Raw genomic sequence first — 9,021 nt, 5'->3', positions numbered from 1 at the left:
GGGCGGGAACCTTCCACTTCTGTGGAGCTTCCTTCTAGGGTTCGCCATAGAGTGTCCAGCGGGTCCTGCGAAGAGAACTTCTAAGTGACTCAGCCTCGTCGCTGTGACCTCCGCCCTCTGGAGGCTGAGGCGACCCCAGGAACCGCAGAAGGAGGGCAATGGTGAGTGTGGAGGGCGCCCTTCCCGCAAGGGGAGCGGGTCGCGGTGAAGGGGACGGTGAGTCGCTGTGGAGGGACCCGGGCCTCCGGCGGCAGCTGCGGCGACTGCGGTCGGAGTCCGGCCGGGCCCCGGGTCCTGCGCGGCGCTTTGCCGGCCGGAGCGGTCTGTGGGCAGCGCGGCCGCCCAGCCCCGCGTCTCCCCCTCTGCGGTGGCGGCGGGAGGGTCGCGGGGAGACTCCCGCCACGGGCGAGGCGGGGCCTGGGAGGGAGGTGTGCGCGTCCCAGCCCCCCTGCTCCTCGGGGTCCCCTGGTTACTCCGAAGTCTGCAAACCTGGGGAAGCCGGTTCTCAAGCCCACGCTCTGTCCCCGTCGTGCCAAGTTTCTTGAAGTGATGTCCACACACACAGGTGTTTCCCCGCAGCGCCACGCGGATCGGAGGGGAGATCCACAGGTACGTGTGGAGGAGAAGGAGAAAGGTCTTGTCCTCTCTGAAATTATTGTCGTCCTTGGGCTGTTTGTAGGTATTGTTCTAAAGCCAAATGCTGATTAAGGTGGGACATGACTTGATTTAAAAGGAGTAGAGCAGGAGGAGGAAATCCTCAACTGTAAGGTCTGCACGCATTCAAGAGATAGAAAAGTGGGTTTTCCTTATAGAGAGGAACAAACAGGATTAGAAATGTCAGGGGCAGAGAGATGTGAGCGGTGGGACCATGAGATAAGGGAATCATTTTATAAAATGGGCCCACTGTGCAGACCCCCCACATGCTTTCACTTTAGAAAGCAATTTACCTGCAGCCAAGTCTGGCTTAAGTTGACAGGATGTGTTACTTTCCTCAAGGAAGTACCTGTTATCTGCAGGGGAAATGCTCATAAGAGGAACACAAGTTACCCTGAAGGGGGTGACTTTTGTGACCCTCACATCAATCAGGTCCTGCAACTCTGAGAAAATTCGGATAATTTTCTCTACCCATAAAATCTGTAAGAACCTGTTCCAATTAGAACCAGTCAGCATGGGCCAAAGTGACTTAGAGTTGTCATGGAAGTGGGGACTTGAAAGTCTTATGTCATCCTGCTGTCAGTCAAAACTCAAGAGGTGGGGCTGGAATTGTGGCTCAGTGGCAGAGCACTTGCCTTATTTGTATGAGGCACTGAGTTCAATCCTCAGAACCACATAAAAATAAATAAATAAAGGTACTGTGTCCATCTACAAATTATATGAATATAAGGAAGATGGGAAAGCCTTGTATGATCCCCAGCGTTTCCAGAAGCATGAAAGAACTCACACAGCAGAGAAACCCCATGTGTGTAAGCACTGTGGAAAAGCCTTCAGTTCTTCCAGCTACATTAAAATCCATGAACGAATTCACAATGGAGAGAAACCTTATGAATGCAAACAATGTGGGAAATCCTTTACATTTCTCAGTTCTCTTCATGAACAAATTCACAGTGGAAAGAAGCTCTACATATGTAAGCAATGTGGAAAAGGTTTTAGTTCTTTTAGCCACGTGAAAACACATGAACAAATTCACAGTGAAGAGAAAAATTATGTATGTAAACAATGTGGGAAAGCTTTTCATTTCTCCAGATCCCTTCAAATACATGAAATAACACAATGGAGAGAAACCCTTTGTATGTAAGCAATGTGGAAAGGGCTTTAGTTCTTCCTATTACATTAAAAAACATGAACGAATTCACAGTGGAGAGAAACCTTATAAATGTAAACAATGTGGGAAAGCCTTTTGTTTTCCCAATTCCCTTCAAATTCATGAACAAATTCACAGTGGACAGAAACCCTATGTGTGTAAGCAATGTGGAAAAGCCTTTAGTTCTTCCAGCTGTATTAGAAAACATGAACGAATTCACAGTGGAGAGAAATCCTGTATATGTAAACAATGTGGTAAAGCCTTTAATTCTTCCTATTAAAATCCACAAACGAATTCACAGTGGAGAGAAACTTTATGAATGCAAACAATGTGGGAAAGCCTTTTGTTTCCCCAATTCCCTTCAAATTCATGAACAGATTCACAGTAGAAACAAACTCTATGCATGTAAGAAATGTGGAAAAGCCTTTAGTTCTTCTAGCCACACCAAAACACGTGAACATATTCACAGTAAAGAGAAACCCCATACATGTAAGCAATCTGGGAAAGCTTTCATTCATTCCTATTTGGTTAGAAAAAATGAAATAATGAACACTGGAGAAAAACCCTGTGTATGAAAGCAATGTGGCAAAGCCTGTGGTGACCCCAATTTTCTCAGACAACAGAAGAATTCACAGTGATATGAAACTTGCATGTGAGCAGTGTGGGAAGCCTCCAGTGATTCCTTCACCCTTAAAATACCTGAAAGAATTCATAGTGAAGAAAAATCCTGAGTGTGTGTGTGTGTGTGTGTGTGTATAAAGAATGCAGCGAACCCTTCACTCCATCCAGTTACCTTCTCAAACATCAAGGAACTCATACTTGAGAGAAACTCCATGAGTGTAAGCCATGTGAGAAAGCCTTTACTACTTACAGTTCCCTTTGATACCATGAAACAATTCACAGTGAGGGGGAACCTTAATTCTCATATTCTTTCAAGTACATGGAAGAGCGCACTGGAGAGTAACCCTGAATACAGAAAATTGGGAATTCTTTATTATCACATGAAGTTGTTCACAAACATGAGAATGCAATAGTAATAACTTATATTATTACAAAGGATGTGGGGACACTTGTCATCTTGGTTCAGTGAACCCATATAAATGAGCACAGTATTCAGTAGAACTTGCAATAGAAGACCTGTGAAATGATCTCCATTTGGTTCACATGTAAGAAATCACAGTGGATCAAGAACTTGTAATGTGAAAACTTCTTATGTCAAATATAACAGTTTCAGAGGCCTATGAAAATTCCTCATGTATGGGCTGGGGATGTGGCTCAAGCCGTAGCACGCTCACCTGGCATGCGTGCGGCCCGGGTTCGATCCTCAGCACCACATACAAAAAAAGATGTTGTGTCCACCGAAAACTAAAAAATAAATATTTTAAAAATTCCCTTCCTCTCTCTCTCTCTCTCTCTCTCTCTCTCTCTAAAAAAAAGAAAAAAGAAAATTCCTCATGTAGCAGAATTTTATTCATGCAATTAATATGAAGAGCTTGGTACAAAATAATTTGATTAGAAGTTTCCAGAAAATGTACTACCTGGAAGAAATGTTCCAAAACTTATATTGTTCACCAGTAATTCGTTCTTAAATTATATCTCTGCACTATGTTTCTAATGTGAATTATTGGAAATAAAGATTGAGGCGAGACAGTTCTGGGAGTTTTCTTTAGGCTGTACTATGAGAGTTTAATAAGTTGTGTGTGTGTGTGTATCCTTTATTTTATTTATTTATTTTAAGTGGTGCTGGGGATTGAACTCACTTTCTTGCATGTACTAGGTGAGCACTTTACTGCTGAGCCACAACCCCAGCTCTAGGTAATATATTTTTAATAAAACCAGGTAGTAAGACTTCTAACATTTTGAAGCATGTTGGATCCAAAGCAAATTGATGTGTATTACAAGGCTGAGCAGACCCTTGCTTTGCATGCCTGATTGCTGTGCGCCTTCTGCACGTGGGAGTAAAACTCTTGCAGAGCTAAATAGATTCCAGGTGTTTATACCTTCTCTTGGGGTTTCCAGAACTTTATCTGATATGCCATTAGCCTTCATTTGTTTGTAGTTTTTAAATAATTGTGGTAAAGGGGCAGTGAAAAATGAGTTTTTATTTGTTGTTGTCAATTTTCTACTGACCTCACATAATGGATTATGCATACATTTTATTTATATATATATATATATATATATATATAAAATATACACACACACACACACACACACATATATATACACATCTGTATATGTATGTATACATGTATTTTTTTAGAGGAAAAATGAGATTTTTACATGGATTTTATATTTGTCACAGTTTGGTGTGTACTTTCCATATTATTGCTGTATCATAATTAATCATAATGGTGAAATTTATTTACATATATATTTGTACATGCCTATGATATAGCAATAGATGTATATTTTCTTTAAACTAGATTTCTGTTCACACTTTTTTAGATTTTCCTAAATGTTTCAAATAAATTACAGGTTAACATATATTAGCTTCTTTTAAACTTTTAAATTTGAAACATTGATAATTTTTAATATAGTACATTTTTTTTATAATACAGATCTACTCCCAAGAAGAAGTTCTTTTTCACTTGGATACCAGTTGTCTTTAATTATAAATTAAAGTTTGACTTATATATTGAATTAATTACAGCTATCATCTGTAGAACATTTCTTAGAGCTCAAGTCCAGGAAAATCAGATTTCTGTGTCAGCCCTACAGACAAGTTCAGGACTCAATGAGATTTTTTCCCTTTTTTTTGCAGTTCCTGTCTTTGAACCCAGAGTCTCACACTTTTTAAGTAATTGCTGTACTACTAAGCTTTATCCCCAGCCCCATTTATTTTATATTGATAAAGGATCTAAATAGCCAAGGCTAATGTCTAATTCACAAACTCCTGCCTCAGCCTCCCAGGAAACTGGGATTTTAGTCTTGTGCTACTCAGCCCAGCTTCTCAAGAGACATTTTACTAGGTCCAGGAAAGAGTTTTAAAATGAAAGAAAACAAAGACCAGCAATAAAGTACCTTTTTTTCCTGAAATACATGTATATGCTGCTTTATCTCACATTCCAATTTACCTGATCTCATTAAGCAAAAGGCATCTATTTGCTTGAAGATGAATTAGAACTGTTTTGCAGAAATCAGGGAGAGAAGGAATCAGTGACTATTGACTTTCAAAATAAATGTTTTTAAGTTCTCAGTTATAAGATAGTATTAAAAGTATCAGAATAAGACATTACTTTAAAAAAATTGCTTAGAGCCTTGCTGTGTTGCTGAGGCTGGCTTTGAACTCAAGATCACCCTGCTCCAATCTCCCAAACTGCTGGGATTACAGGTGTGCTCCAGTGTGCACTGTGTAAGACCATTTTAAACAGGGCATTTACTTTGAGAGACCCTCGTATGTTAAATGTGGAGTCACTTTGACTTTTTTTGATACAAATATATTTATTATGCTTTGGATTTTTAATGGAAATTTATTTGGTTGGATCAGTCAGTGGTGGGGTGGTTGAGTCAAGAGAGTTTCACAATGATGAGCAGAATACTTCAAATCCCAGGCAGAGAGCACTGGTGACAACCATCAACTGGGAAGATGAGGAAAGGATGGAAGCAGAGGGAAAAGTATTCACATCTGAATACTTGTTCTTCTTATCAGTTTGTTTCTATGAAAATAATAGTTTAATGACATCCAAATGATGAACAGGATGCCTGGAAAATTAGATATTTGTAGACATTAATCCTTAAAACCCTCAGGAAAACCAAAAAATAACCTATTACTTATTCCAAGGTATCTGAGATTGTACAAAGCCTTAACAAAAGTTCCAATATTTTTATGGAGGAACTCAAGAAGGCAAAGAGGAAAACACACCACTGTGGATCTTGAATCTACAGAGGGCCACCTACCATTAAAAGATAAATTTAGGGCTGGGGTTGTGACTCAGTTGTGGAGTGTGTGCCTAGTATGTGTGAGGCACTGGGTTCAGTCTTCACCGCATAAAAATAAAGGTTGTGTCCATCTTTAACTAAAAAAATTTTTTTAAAAAATTTAAATTTATCATTGCCAGCCCCATTCGGTGAAAATTACAAAAATTGGCATAAGGCCCTCATCAATCCGCAGATGATATCCTCCAAATTGCAGCTTCCATGTTTTCTAACAAAGATCAGGAGGAAAAGAAGGAAAGGGAGCCTGATACATGAAAAAGGTTGCGGCACTGGTCATGGCCCTAAGAGCTTCCCAGATAAGAGGGGAGAAGAACAGAATGAATCTTCAGCCACAAAAGGGATTTGTTTCCATTTTTAAAAGAAATGCCCACAGGCCAAATGGCCATCTATGGAGCCCATCCGCAATGTCAAGGCAATCATTGGAGGAATAAATATCTGCAGATGTCCTCCAAGGTGTGGGTTCTTGAGGCCGGATTCCTCCACACGGGCCTGATGAGGCTTAGAGTGGATTCTAATGGCTGCCATAACTCATCACCATGCATGAGCCCTGGATATGGTTCTGCATAGAGAGTGAAGAGGTCAGTTTCCTCTTGGATACTGGCACTTTTCTGTACTCACCTATTACCCTAGATCTTTTTCCTCTAATACTATTATGGTGCAAGGGATGTCTGGACAGCCTTTTACCAGAAAATTTATTCTCCCAATAAGTTGAGTGGGATGATATGATGTTTTCTCATGCATTCCTGATAGTCCCTGAGTGCCCTACCCTTTCATTGGCAAGGGATTTATTTTCAAAGCTCCAGGCTTCCATCATGATGAGTTTAGGATCACCGTGTTTACCTGTATCAGAATGCAAAATAAACCCTGAAATATGGATCACCGAAGGCAAGATTGGATGGGCAAAAAGTGCAGTCCCAGTTAAAATAGTCTTAAAGGATCCCTCTTTCTTCATCAGACACAATACTCCTGCACCCAGAGGCAAGAAGGGCTTATTGGAGATCCTTTAGAACCTCAAAGGGCAGGGACTTCTAGTATCCAGCAATACCCCATGAACTACACCCATCTTAGGAGTTTAGAAGTCAAACAGGGAATGGTGCCTAGTCTAAGACCTTAGAATGATTAATGAAGCAGTCATTCTCTACCCTGTAGATCCTAACCCATATACTCTGTTATCTGAGATCCCAGCTGCTGCTGCTTGGTTTACTGTATTAGATTTAAAGGATGCCATTTTGTATATACCCCCAGACTCTGAATCACAGTGTTGTTTTGCCTACAAGGAAAAAGACAGTGGATCTCCTTTAGCCTGGACAGTGTTGTCTTGGGGATTTAAAGGTAGTCCTCACTTATTTGGACAAACCCTAGCCAAGAATTGAGAAAAGGTCATCTTGGTGGTTCTCCAATATGTAGATGAAACATCCTGTGTGCCACCACTCAGGAGGAATTTCAAAAGGCCACTACAGAACTCCTAAACTTTGTAGCTGGTAGAGGTTTTAAGGTCTCAAAAAGGAAAGCTCAGTAGTGACAACATCAAGTTCAATACTTAGGATTACAGATGTCTCATTGAATCTTCAACCTAGAAAAGGAGAGGAGAACCCCCATAGGGCCATATTCTCCACCCCCAGACAGGAAGGCAATGTAGAGTCTTCTTAGAAATAACTGGCTTGGGGCTGGGGATGTGGCTCAAGTGGTAGCGCACTCGCCTGGCATGCGTGCAGCCCGGGTTTGATCCTCAGCACCACATTCCAACAAAGATGTGTCTGCCGAGAACTAAAAAATAAATATTAAAAAAAAAATTCTCTCTCTCTCTCTCTCTCTCTCTCAAAAAAAAAAAAATGAAAAGAAATAACTGGCTACTGAAGGCTTTGGATTCCTTGGTATCGGGTAATTAGCTAAGCCTCTTTACAACCTCCTTAAAGAAACTGCATCCTGGATCAACTGTCCTGATTTGAGACCAAGACCAGAACATACTTTTTAATGCCTTTTTGGCATTAAAAGAGGCCTTACTTAAAGGCCCTGCCCTCAGCTTACCTATGGAGCAAAAATTTAACCTGGTTGTCATTGATAGAGAAAGATAGTCCTGGGAGTGGTCACACAAAAGAATGGACAGCTGAACAGCCAGTGACATAGCCTATGTCTATGCCTCTTATGATCTCTCAGGGATTTTAAATACAAAAGAGGGATTATGGCTCTCAGTTGCTTCCTGAAATGCCAGGCTTGGGGGTAGGGATGTGGCTCAAGTGGTAGTGCGCTTGCCTGGCATGCGTGTGGCCCGGGTTCGATCCTCAGCACCACATACACACAAAGATGTTGTGTCTGCCGAAAACTGAAAAATAAATTTTAAAATTCTCTCTCTCTCTCTCTCTCTCTCTTTAAAAAATAAAAAAAAAAGAAAGAAAGAAAAAGAAATGCCGGGCTTTACTTCTGGAAGGACCTGTAACTCAAATAAGGACTTGCTCTAATTGAAATCAAACCAAGTTCCTCCCAGAAACACAAGAAGAAATTCCTGAACCTGAGTTCTACTGAGAAACTGATGTGAATCCATTTTAAGAAATAAATAAATAAATAACAGCAGCTTCTACCTCAAGGCCTGTCCTAAGGAAGGGGGCGTGACCTGTGTCCTTGGAAAAACCCACAGAGCACTCCTAAGAACATTCCCATGCTGCTGAATTGTTTGTCTGTAAATAACAGGAGAGGTCTGCAGCGCCAGGTGTCCCTGACTCAGTTAGGCTAGGTGAGGACCCATAGCAACTCCCCTAGCAATGTCCAATCAACATGAGACAGGGAAAATACCTGGAATGCCAGATGACCCCCAAGTAGTTTATGGTGGTTGATAACATGTTAGAAAAACCATGTAGGGCTGGGGATATAGCTCAGTTGGTAGAGTGCTTGCCTTGCATGCACAAGGCCCTGGGTTCTAATCCCTAGCACCACAAAAAAAAAAAAAAAAAAGAAAAACCATGTAGTTTAGCACATACACCTCTTGTGGCCTAAACCAGTGGGTTCAAATGAATCCCTCTCTCGTACTAACCAATCATACTACCCAACTTGTTCATGCCATTGAATGTGCTAATCAATGTTAAGAGTTGTTGTTTGATTTTCCCGTGGTATGGAATGATTTTCTGTGTGATGTTGTAATGCATAGAGTACCCCCAAAACCTATAAAATCTCACTGAACAAAGGACCAGGACTCACTCCCTTGTAATAAAAGACTCTAGTGTGATTGCATCGGATTCGGCTTCTGGAGGTCTATTGGGGTCCCACGAATCTGGCATTACATCTGA

The 9,021-nt window shown here is 41.1% G+C and overlaps 1 pseudogene; it reads left to right on the top strand.

The window, feature by feature from the left end:
* The first annotated feature begins 549 nt into the window (after nt 1-549).
* LOC124087646 (zinc finger protein 14-like) lies at nt 550-3,470 on the top strand (annotated as a pseudogene).
* The last annotated feature ends 5,551 nt before the right edge of the window (nt 3,471-9,021 follow it).

The sequence above is a fragment of the Marmota monax genome, unplaced genomic scaffold, assembly GCF_021218885.2.
Source record: "Marmota monax isolate L192 unplaced genomic scaffold, Marmota_monax_Labrador192_F-V1.1 WCK01_AAM20220418_F8-fsc00021, whole genome shotgun sequence".
Taxonomy (NCBI): Eukaryota; Metazoa; Chordata; class Mammalia; order Rodentia; family Sciuridae; genus Marmota; species Marmota monax.
The sequence above is the reverse complement of the archived record's forward strand: the minus strand, read 5'-3'. Positions and strand labels throughout refer to the sequence as shown.